The sequence below is a fragment of the Protopterus annectens genome, chromosome 14.part0, assembly GCF_019279795.1.
Source record: "Protopterus annectens isolate FY-2018-M chromosome 14.part0, PAN1.0, whole genome shotgun sequence".
NCBI lineage: Eukaryota > Metazoa > Chordata > Ceratodontiformes > Protopteridae > Protopterus > Protopterus annectens.
Window position 1 is genome coordinate 279262903 of NC_056748.1, and position 13463 is coordinate 279276365.

The following is a 13463-nucleotide window of genomic DNA, read 5'->3' on the forward strand; positions in this document are numbered from 1 at the left end:
TATACTATTAACAGATCCTTTCACAAAATCACTTAGAACCATACAAGGTTTCAAAAGCAACTCAAAGTCAGAGCAAACACACAGTAATGTCTTCCAAAACTGATCATAACACTCCTCAGTTTTTGATGGCAGAATGCCATAGACAACAGGTACCTCTTTACTATGACTACAACCTTCTAAGCTACAATGCACTGAGTACACCTGTTTGCACTCTCTAGTAGAGATAGGAAATGTACCATCTACTAAGATGAGTTCTGAAGAACACAGTAGTCGCACATTACCTTCAGTAGTTAGAATTACAATATCTGCAGACGTACTACAAAGTGCAGTATGTTTTACTATAAACTGTCCATTTTTATTGGTGACACATCCAATGTTAAATCCTTTAGGGAGGTTAATTGCACAATGGATAAGGAAATTATTATGCTGGATTCTACAAACTGACTGTTTTAGGGCAGAAGTACTAAGCAATGTTGTTACAATATCTGTTGATGCACCTGCTAGTACTTCCAACACTATTTTGCAGGGATCTTCTAATGTTTGTTCAGCTCTGTGTTTAATTTTCTCATGGACCTTCAACTGCTCACACTTTACTACATCTGGACCATGAAAGTGTCTGGTACTCTTCTCCAGTATATCACCATCTGCAGACAACTTAGTCACTCAATGACCTCTGCACTTGCTCCTCCTTTTTAATGTCCAACATCTACTATCCTTACTTTTCTCCAAACAGTACTGATAGCCATCAACACATAATATACTATGTCATTTTTGCGACATTATAGTACTATATTTAGCTCCAACTGTAGAGGGAGACGTCTCTACAATACCATCACTCATCCTGTCTTTCAACACACTTGCAAATTTAAGAAAATAAAAAAATGCTATCTCACAACACCTTCAATTGCAAGTGCTTTCATATAAATTAGAATTAAAAACTTGCAATTAGATGTAAACTCAGGAAGCGCCAAACTTAATATTCCAACACACAATAGCTGGCATGAAACTGTGATAAGCACCAACAGTATAGCTATACCAGCAGTATAAATAAATGTCATTATGTCAAAATAACGTGGTGTCCTTCCATATTTGCGACTACATCCATTCTAATTTACAGTGTCAATAAAGACTATGAAGACAGGTTTATGAACATCGAAAAATGTCAGCATTGTTATTCTCATGGTAATCCCATATATATATATATATATATATATATATATATATATATATATATATATATATTATGGGTCTGGTAACATAGATCAACTGTTCATTGGTCAACAGCTGAATATCTCAATTATCAAATCTCCCTACCTGTGCAGACCCAGGAACAAGTGCTAACATGGGTCTTGTGGGTGGCGGAACAAGTCTGGGAGACTGATACTTTAGGCTTCACCATTATTGTCTTTCAGTTCAATCATCTTGGGATTGTTGTCTGTGGTATTGTGGGCTACACTAATCCTCTCTTGCTCTCTCTACACACACACACACACACACACACACACACACACACACACACACACACACACATTGACATTTTGTGTGTGAAAAATGGGAAATATAACTTTAAAGGTATGATGTGTTTTTAAACTCTCACAACTGTTAGTCAGAATAAAGGGACTATGATTGCCTACAAGCCAGGAAACAGCAGATTAGTAAGGTGGTTCTTCATTTGACAGAATCATCTTGAGGTAGTGCATGGGCTCTGCTTGAAGATTCATGGTTCCTGTAACTGGATGGCCCAACATGGGTATATTGTGACTGTAGCTTGATGGAAGATCAGACAAAGAGTTTTTGTAGAGCTGGACTGATGGCCTAGCCAAAGCCTGTAGCTGTAACTGGCAATACAAATCATAGTTGCTGGCCTGCTTTGAGTGACTGAGGGTGTATGAAATAAAATTGATAGTTATCTATAAGGACTAAGAATTTTGAATATAAGATGCTATAAATACCTGTGAAATTAACTGTTCAAAAGCAAAGTGGGCTATTTTTTTATCCATTAAATAAATCTGCATGTTTAATTATTTCTGGCTCCACTGTATTTAAAAAAAACTGAGATTGGTGGAGAATGCAGGCATTTGGCCAGAACATTGCCAAAACAGTTCATTACTATTCCTCTGCTGTCATATATTTGAATTCTATGATGTTACATGGTGTGTGTACTCACTGCTCACCTAGTTATGTTTCCTTTTATACTCAAAGTCGTGGAGGATTTTTAAAAGCCATAGTTTAGTCTAAGGCAGAAACAAATCAGAAGCTTATGCAGATGTAACAACATCAACTCATGGAACTAGCTACTGTAATTGCTACCCCCAAAATTGTACCTCCCATTATGAAACTAAGTCAAGAAGATCACATTGAAAAGTATACCCCACAAGAAAATTGCAATGTCAAAATAGTCTAAAATTCTCTTTTCCCAGTTAACTTGAGAAATATTGAAATCTTATATAAACATGGAGGGTAGTGATTACACTAACTATGAAAATCTTAAAAAGTAACTTTAGCTAGGGCTAGAATAACATCTGAAGTGCAAGATAGTAGAGGCATAGTTGGCTCATCTGGTGCCCAGTGCTGTTTCCCAATCGGGCATCCTTCAACAGTATGTTGAGGAGCACAAAAAAAATGTCTGTTCACTGAACACTAGGTCCTTGTCCTCCCCTCACATCTACATGAGGAGCAAAATTTTAAAAAAGGGATCTACCAATCATGTTCCCCTAACACCTTGTGCCCAGGGTGACTGGTACCTTTGTGCCACCCTTGCAACACTTCTGTAAGACAAAGTTTCACAACTGGACTTTTATTGCTCCTGATAATAATAAAAAAAATGAAAATTTTAGAAATAGACAAATTTAAAGGAGCATTACCTAGTAATCTGAGAAAGCAGAGTGCTGCAAAATGATCAGAAGAACTCTGAAAACTTCAGTAGACTGTTTATTAGGAAATGATTCACTGTATAAAAGCGAATAGTCTGCTTTCAAATGTAAAAACTGCAGTAAGACATGTGCAATCATCTACAAAACAAAAAGTATCAAGGAACAAATTAACTTATTTCAGATGTGGTTGAAGTGATGGATTCATGTTTTGCCAAAGGTAGTTTCAGCAAATGTAAAACCAGAAAAACAAATGTTAACCAAAACTGCCTTCAGCAACAGTCTTCAGGAAAGTTTTTTTTATTTATTTTTGCAGGGGGACAGTTCCCCAGCACTCTGCATGTGGAACCCCCTGACATACCCCCAAACTTATATCTACCAACTCTGAGGTCACATAACGGTGGGCAAAATGGCAAACTGCACTTTCACTTAATGTCATTTTAGGAAACTTAGTTTCATGTTATTACATTCATCAAAATTACCTTTGGTGACCTGATGTGATCCTGGAGGGGTCACGCAGCCACATTCTGTTCCAATTATAATGAGAAGTATACCTGTGTTGGAAATTGAAAAAAAAATTATATGCATGCTACAAATGAAATTGTTTTGATGTAATGTTGCAAAATTAAAACTAAGATTAATGAGTCAATATTCTGCCTTTGTATTTCAAATAAGTTACTAAAATTTACTATATTTCTGGAAGGGTCAGAATTTCAAGTTCGTCTAGAATCTGAAAGCATGATTGCCCTTATCCAACGTTCCTGTATATGTAATTATAAGATAAGTAACAAACAAGATGCAGACAGCATATATATTCACTGTGATAAAAAGGAATATCCAATCATCCATGTGGAAATTCAAGCAGTTCTACGAAAATGTTTGCATCTTGTATAGCTGTGGTTTCTGATTTTACTCATAATGACACAATAAGGAAAGATTTCCCCACTTTAAAGCACTATAAAAAGATGTGGGGAGAGGGAACACCTAAAACAGTGTATGGGAGAACAACACACTTTATACGAAAATAATGCAACAGCTTCATGTAATAGAACAGGGGACAGAGCAGGACATTGACACTCTTATAAAGATCCAGAATCAAACTCAAGTAAAGGAAATTACTCAGTAACTGTGGCTAGAATGTGGTTATTGTTAGTTACTAAAAAAAATCCTTTTTTTCTAGACAGAAACATGTCCCAACAACAGATCAATAGAAACCCAGTACTGTAAGAGAGGCCAGCATAGGAAACAAATGTAAACTGACAGAAACTCTGAAGTAAAAATCAGAGAGTAAATAGAAGCCCTCGCAGATACTTGCAAAAAATACTCATACTGAAACAGAGACAGTGATGACACATATATAATAAGGAGGGAACTTAAGTTTAGACCCTCAGAGCAAAGAAATGGTAGTGAGTACTAAAGATGAGGAAATAGGAAAATGCTTATTTGTAAACTCATTCTTTCAAAGGTGAACAGAAACCTAAAAAAAGGAACCCTTAAGAGATTTTATACAGATAGCAGAAAAACTAAAGCTGAAAGAGATTTTTGTATGTTATTACCTTTGTAGAGGAATATATAAGACAAGTTCATGTGCCATTTTGTTTGAGAGAGGAAGCTATACCTTGTACCTCAAGGAAAGCTAACAGAAGTATCTCTAAATTAGTAGACTTATAGATAACCCACATAACCTTTAAAAAGTATAATACAATGAAACTGTAAGTAGATTAAGAGAGATTATACAACAACTCCCATTAATATTCCAAAACGTGCATGCTGATTGGTCAGTATGCACGTTGTAAATCAGATTTATACTAATGGAAAAAGGTCCGGTCGCCCAGACATTTTCCATTAGTATAAGTCTTTTTTTTTTCTTACAGCAATGGAGAAAGCAAGATCTCCGTTGCTTTTTAGAAAGTGTCTTGCTATGTTAAAGGAGTTTAACATAGCAAGACAGCTTTAAAAAAAGCAACGGAGAAAGGAAAATCTCCGTTGTTTTTTTTAAAGCTGTATCGCTATGTTAAACTCCTTTATCATAGCAAGACACTTTCTAAAAAGCAATGGAGATCTTGCTTTCTCCATTGCTTCCACACACAGCTCTGATGTACTGCGTAAGCATACAAATGTGCAGTACATCAGAAATGCCGCAGAATTCCAGACAGCTGTGGAAGGGCAGCAAGGAGGCATTATACAATGCCATTATTTAAGGAAACTAAGTATGTTGTTTCTTAAATAATGTCATTGTATAATAGCAATAACTCACTTCTGGGTGTGGGTAATGCTGGATTTACCCATGGTTGTCTTTGTTTGGCCACTTGGGCTTCACCCTCGTGACCAAACCACACCAACCGTGGGTAAATCCAGCATTACCCACACCCAGGCGTGGGTTATTTCTTAAATATATAATTGCATGGGAAGATAGTCACCAAGATGTTCTGCTTGGTTGTTACCCTAATTTTGAATTAAAAGAACATCTTACCTACAGTAAGTAAAGATAAGGATGAAATTCTATACACATAGTACACTTGTAATGAACTTAGCCCATAGTCACATGTTAAGAGGTCACCTGGGAATGGACAAAACTAAATCAAAAAATATTAGCCAGATTGTATTAGCCATGTATATTGAAATAAATGCTAAATATATACACACACGCACATATATATATATATATATATATATATATATATATATATATATATATAATTACAGTGCTTATTACAGAAGTTTATTTGAACCCATAGCTGTAGACACTGTGGGACCATTAGTAAAATATAACATCTTTAGTGCTGGACTACTCGAAAGACAAGACTACAGAGAAGGAGGAGAAGACTACAAAGCCCTTTTGCATCTGGGCTTCTGCTGATTCATCTCACTGCATTGGCTTCCTTAGACTGGGACTGCAGTGTTCCAGTCTTTGGTGACAGCAGAAGCTTCCACATGAGAGTTACATGAGGTTGGGTTTGAGTGAGGGACTGGAGTGCTTCATTTTGATTGACAAATGTCTGCAGGGGCTTTGGCTGCATTTTGATTGGCCAGCTTATGCAGGGGCATGGCCTTACAGACTTTAAATACCACTTCTGCAAGTGCATCAGTAAGAGACTGTCTTTATCCTGTTAGGTATCAAACAAAATAGCCTAGTCTACAGGTAAGGGAACCTCTAATATTTGTTGTATATGATACAAATTTCAGTCCCTTCTTATCATAACCTTGTTGCTGTAGTGTGGCTGATTTTTAAATTGCCTTATTTCACACAGGGAAATCATTGTGACTTTTGTATCTTAATAACATACTAACTGCACTCTTTTGGATAAATTGCTGAAATTAGCACTTTTATTCTGCTGTTGGGTTATTGAATTCGGTTAACATGTTTTTCAAACCCAGTCAGTCATCCTCTTCTCTCTTATACATAAAGTAAATCATTAACATATCCTATACATTTTCATTTACTCTGGATAGTATGGAATCTGAGTCAGCTGTTTCCCTGTCTGCAGCCAACCTGATAGCATTAGATATTTTGAGGCATTCCTTTCAAGTGTACCTCATTATGGGGAATGTTCCTCATTTTGATCCTTAAAAAGTCCATGTTCATCAATGTTCCTGAAGCCTGCTAAAAACGTTTTTATTGCTACCTCAAAATGATTCAGTATGTGAGAAGATGCTTTCTTCTCACCTCAGAACACATTTGGTAGACAGAACATATACACACACACATCACAGAGCACTTCCACTAAACCAACTTATGCTGATAAAATTGATGCAGTTGGTAAGAAACAGAACCAGTTGTTACTCTACTTACTGTTCATGATAAGAGAAGCATCACAATCTTCAGCTGGGAATGTCCCATTTGAACTTGTGTACAGCAGGCATCAGATATTGATTAATATGCTTGGAAAGTAGAGAAAACACCATATGAAAGTATGATAGGACATTATGTTAATTTACAGCCTAAACTGGTTATGCCCATTTTCAGTGGTTGGTGGTAACTTCAAAGCAAGTGCGAGTTGCAGGAAGAAACTGAAAGGGCGAGCTAACTAGAACAGGGATGGGAATCCATTACAATATAGATAACATTACACAGCTATGTTGCTAATGACCAAAAACACATACGTGTGCACAAACCTATCTACCTCTATCCACAAGGTCAATACCCTCCCTCCCATCCCTTCAAAACCATTCTGTAAGACGTCCTATTCAAAAGTTGGCTCAGTTTTTTGCTCAAGACCAGGATAAACTGTATCCCTAAATGTGAACAAATACCTGTTCATACCTTACACCTCCTTACTCTCCCTTCTTTACTCACTTCCTTCTATCAACTTCTTTCCCTTGGCTTTTTCTCTAAATATACCATAAGCCTACTTTTTCTCTCACTTTGTATTGCAGTCCTTACTTGTACTAAACTAATTACTAACATGTAATTTCTCAATAAACTGGCTTAAATGTCTCCAACTATTAAATTATTGTTATATAACATGCATCCATTCTTAGCCAATACTTTCATATTATGCCTAACTTTGTATAATTATTTCAACTGTATTTGTTTGTTGTATTATTTTTAAAGACTGTAAAATTATTCTTCTTAAAATGTTTTGCAATTCTTTAAGCTTTTTCTCCCTGGGCCTCTGCTGAAAATGGGCTCCACCCCAATCGGACTTTCCTGGTAATCAAATGTCACTCAATCCCTCAATAAATAAATAAATACAGCAGGTCAATAAGTTTTACCTGTGATCAAACAGATGCTGTCATTTGCTTCATTCAAAGCTGCCTCAGTATGCGTCCACTCATTATAGCTACTCTACTGACTGTATCAATGCCTCACGTGCTAACAGTCTTTTTTTGCCTGTTAAGATTATCACTGCATTACCATACAACTGTGCTAGTTGTTGAAGAATTTGACTGATTGCTAATGATATTTCCAACTTGATGAACAGTAAGGGTACCATATGACCTGCAGTCTATGTTGTGTATGTTATATAAAGATACTTGCAGTCCCAGTCTTATTTTAAGTTAAGACTCCATGTACGCACAGGCATACATATACCTGTGATATATTGTTCACTGCTTAATTTTACTTTAGCTTGCTGCACTTATTCTCATACTGCTTCACTGTAATTCTGGCTTTACTTACCCTCTTAGCTTTAAATAACATCCATTCTACTCATGTTTGGCCTCTAACACCCATGTCTGCAACTTTTTCTCTTTTTATTTTACAGTTATCCTTTACTCTACTAACGTGAGTGTTGTCCACTCCCCTCCTGAGATCAGCTGCCTTTGAAAATTAACCTTTCTGAAGAAGCATGTCACAAGTTTTGGTTTTACTTCCCTGTTCTGCTCAATGTACATGACCTTCACTAAGCTGCAGTTTTTGAGTTTGAATTAATTGGTCTACTTAAGAGTGACACAGTAGTGGCGTGCAAACTAACCGGGTCACAAAATACTAGGTCTCTCCATCTCCAGCTATTGGTATTTCTTAGCTGTTTTATGTCCCATATATCTTATATTTAACCTGCTGTTCTGGCAATCAGTTTATACCAGTAGCATAAGGATTATAGTACAAAAACTGTAACTTTTTATCTTCTTTTCAAGCATAATTGTGGCTGGTTTCTTATCTAGTCTTGTAACACTGGCACTGATCTGAGGTATTTTACTTCCACTGATAGTTTTTTGTGTGCTGCTGCTGATTGGTCATCCTCTCATGGTTTCAGCCCACTATGCTCAAGCTCACTCCCTTACCCTATCCCAAATTCCCACCCAGCCCCACTTAATCTACATTTATACTTTGACCAATCTTTTCCCCTCCCCTTCTAGTCCTATTCTCCCTGTTAACCCCATTCAATCAAATCTCTCTACTTTCCACCTTACTACACCCTCCCCCAAACTTTACAACCACACATATTTAACCACTATTCTACACTCATCTCCCCACCTCACAACTCACACAGTACTATACCCCCTCAATCCAAAGTACAAACACTATATTTCCATTTCCTAGCTATCCTTGCCACTACGTCCAGACATTCACCTAAACCCTTGCTCACCTCAAGACACACTACTAAAGTTCCATTCTCACAGCAGTCTCTTTTTCCTAATCCACCTTCACATAGTTGCTTACCTAAATTTATCTACATATTCCTCTCTCAAACTTCCTCCTTTCATACTTTCTCACCCACACCTAGCCTGCTACTCATCTTTACCTCCACTACTCTTCTTCATCTACTCTCATACTTGTCCTCTTATCACACTAATTATCTCCTGGAATTGTAGCTCCTACCCTTGCTCACCCTCTTACTGACCATCTCCCACATCTTTGTAATAACTCTGTCATTATTTAACCACACTAACCCACTCATACTCAGGATCAAACTAATCCTGCACCTATGTCACCCACTAAAAAACAAACCTAACTACTTAACCTACTTCCCTAAGATTCTTACACTCACACAGATCACCAAATGTTTATTGCTTTCTGGAGTTATCCACCCAAAGCTTGGCCCATCTCTGGTCTTTCTTCTGACACTGTTTCCCCAACCTCACCCCAATTCCTGCTCCAAGTGCTTAACCTTATACTCTCTGAATATACACTGCATACTCAATAAAGTAATTGAATTCCACTCATGGATAACCCATTACTCTCCTGACATAATAATTCTCACTGAAACTTGTCTTAAACCCCACAACACTAACAACAAATTCCTTCCCCCTGGATACATCTGCCTAGACAGGGACCACAAAAAAGGTAGATGAGTAGCTATAACATAGTCCGACCTACATAACTTGTCGCCTCTGACCATTTCACTCCCCAGCTGTAACCCTATATAACTCTTAATAGTCAGCTGCAAACTTAATAATCACAAAAAAATTACAATTATTGGTATTAAAACCCCCTTTGCAATAATATCCCCATACTTGAGCAAGTTCACTCACTTCATATCTAATGAGACTATAATACTAGGTGACATCATTATTGATTGGCAAACCCTAACCACAGATTCTGCTAGTACTAGTATAATCTCCATTGCTTCACACAACTTATCACAACCCCTACCCACTTTAATAAGCCCACCAACTCTAGCTCTATACTGGACTAGATCCTTGTCTCCAATCAAAACCTCTACCAGAATCCAAAAACACTACCTGATTCTTGAAGTGACCACTCTCCCACATACATTCAAAAATATTCCCTACAACACATTAGACCTCACAAATATAAAGACTATCTTACTCTCTCTAACTTCAACCGTGAAACATCCAATGACAGACTCTCCTCCATAAACGGTTCTTTCCTTTTTCACATACCCCTCGATGATGCCATACACAAATTCAACATAATTTTCCTTGAAATTCTTAACTCCTTTGCTCCCTTCAGGAAAGTCCAAGTAAACTCTCTTTGCACCTTGGCTATTGCAGTCCACATTCTCCCTAATACTCAACAGAGACAATGCATGGAAAATCTGGTTAAAATCTAAATCCCCAATACACCTCCAAAACTATAAAGAATTCCAAAACCTCACTAAATAGCCTGTCAACAATGACAAGAAAAACTTCTTCCTATAGCCACAATCAAGTCAACATAGTAATCCAAAACATTTTTTGAACACTATTAATAAGATTCTTTATCTTGGTAGCCCTAGTTCACCTAACTCCTGTACTAACAACTCTCTTCTCAAAACTGCCACCATTCTTAACTCCTATTTCATCAACTCCATCTGCAAATTGTCCAAGAATGGTAACACCGTCAACCTCACTAGTCCCCCTCTCCCCTGTTCATAACACCACCTTCTCATTTAAACCTGTTCCCACTGCCTACCTAAAATCTCTACTCAACAAACTTAAGCCATGCTCTCCCTCAGCAGTTAATCTACCACTCTACTTCCTAAAGCTTGCTGCTAGCTCTACAGCCTACCCTCTCTGCATCCTAATTTATCGATCTATGCAAGAATCTACCATCCCTTCTATCTGGAAGAAATTCTACACTATTCCAATCCACAAGGATGGACACTCCACAAACGTCTCTAACTATTGATAGTCATTCTGTGTTCCCTCTCTAAATTACCAGAAAAATGTATGTATACACAAGAAACTCCTGGACTATCTTCTTCAGGAAAATTTACTCACACCCATCCAACATGGCTTCCACCACAACTACTGCAATAATATCCTTCATTCAAACTATCTCACAAGCCAGAGACAATAACAAACTAGTTTCCTGTCTATTTTTAAACCTCTCCAAAGCCTTTGATACTGTCCCCCACTCCAAGCTGCTTACCAAACTGTCTATTAGTATTTCTAATCCTACTCATAAGTGGTTTTCAAGCTACTCACCAACAGGCAGCAGTCTGTCAAATTCCTCTTTTCCTTTTCACCCTTCCACCCTCTCAGTACAGGAGTATCACAAGCCTCCATTCTCAGACCACCACTATTTAATATATTCACTAAATGTCTTTACAGTTCCTGCTCTCACTCTTATCTTGTACAATATGCAGATGATTCCACTATCATTTCCACCTCAGATAGCCTCACTGATCTCCACTTATTAACCTAAAACTCCTTCCATTCTGTTGAAAATTGGTTAACCAACAATTTGAAGAGGGCCAATAAAGTGCTCTGTTTGACATGAAGTGGAAGTCTGTTACAAAGGTGTGGCAACCTCTGGGAGACAAATTTCTCCCTCCAGTAGGTTCTATTAATGTCACATACCAGGTTAAGATCTTTAGTGCAAGTAAACCGTGTATCATTTGACTTGCAGATATGCAGCATTTCCAATAAGGCAGGGTCAGAGATTGCCTTATATGAAGGTAGAAATCGCCTCTGAGTAGTCTGTTTGAAACAGAATAAAGTGACAGTGATTTCAGATGATCCACGTAGGATAGATGCTGAAGATCTTGCATTTTCCTTGTGAGGAACCTTTGTGGTTTCTCCAATTGCTGCAGGTGTTTGGAAACATACATACCAAAAGGGGCATTGCACTCAATTATTGACCTGATGAAGGAAGAGTACAGGAGATTATAACTTCTTTTTTTTGGAGGCAATGCCCTTACTTATGGGATGAGCAATATAGAATGCCTTTCTTACCACTGTGGAGACATAGTGATCAAAGGTAAGATTGCTGTCAACCTGTGTGCCCAGGTCTCTCACCACTGAATGTGTACTTAGGGTGTTGCTATTGATGTGGTATTTAGCATGAACATCGCTCTTACTGAAAGAGATGATAATACATTTTTTGCATTGAGGTTAAGGCTGTAAAATAGATTCCAAACAGTGGAGGTCCCAGGACCTATCCCTGTGGAACACTACTGGTTGCAGGTCTGCTGTTGGAGGTGGATTCCTCTATTTTGACTACGTGTTCTATAGATGAACCAGTTAGCGAACCATCCAACGATATAATATTTGACACCTAGCTGGGTGAGTTTGTCAATAATGCCTGAGTGGGGGAATAGTGTTAAAAGCCTTGGCTAAGTCTAGGTAGGCTGTATGGACATATTTCCCCTTGTCCTGGGCCTTGGTGACTGTCTTAAAGAAGTCCACCAGTTTTAACAGGCTTAATCTCCCTTTAACAAATCCAAGCTGAGTAGGATCAAGTGTTTGAAGATTACCTATATCTCTGCTGATAAGGTCCATGATGATTTGTTCCATGGCCTTGCAGATAAGGCTAGTCAAACTAATAGGTCTATAGTTCCCAAGGTCAGTGGAAGCACCACCTTTGTTACAGGGAATAACGGTGGCCATTTTCCATTCAGCTGGGATGAAGCTGGTGCTTAGACTATGATTGAAGAGAGTACACAATAGTGTTTCTAATTCTTGTTGGAACCCATGTAGGATGCAGCCTGGGTTGTTAACAGGTCCCCTAGATGTTGTGTTTTTGGCCTTAGAGAGGGCATTTATGACCTGCTCTTTAGAGATACAAGGTAGAGGACAGGTGATAGGGATGTCATGGGGTACATGTGGCAGGGACAAGGAAGTGAAGTTTAGACAGAACCTGTTGGCCAACATGTTAGCTATGTCTACAGGCTCAGTGTATGTGATATCATTAAGTACTAGTTCAGCAAAAATCTGGGCCTTTCCTTTTAGGTTATGGACGTAACTAAAGAACGCCTTATGGCTGTCCTTAGTTGCGGAAGCTAATTTGGATTCATACTTTGCTTTGGAGGATTTCACAAGAAGTCTTATTTGCTTGTTTAAGCTAAAGAGGGAGAGTTTCCAGTTTAGGGCTCACTCCCTCTTACTGTTAGACAGCAATTTCTTCCTCTTATTGTACAGCTTGTTAATGGCAGCTGTCCACCAGGCAGCTTTTCTCTTCCTTGAGGCACTTGTTTTGGTCCTATCAGGTACGGCCAGGTCAATGCAGTTATACAGGTGTTTGTATAAAGCCAAAAACTGTAAAGTGGTGGTACAACACGACAATCAAAGCTGAATGGATAAAAGGCTTTTATTGTAGTAACATCCAAAATAACATCCAAAGTAAGCGCTTTCGTGTTATAATTAATGTTTCATCAGACTTTACATTCTACATTCAAAATTTCATTTAAATACACTTTATTTGAACCAACCAATAAAAAGCATGTTACAAATTTAAAGAAACATCTCATTTTAGCCTCATAT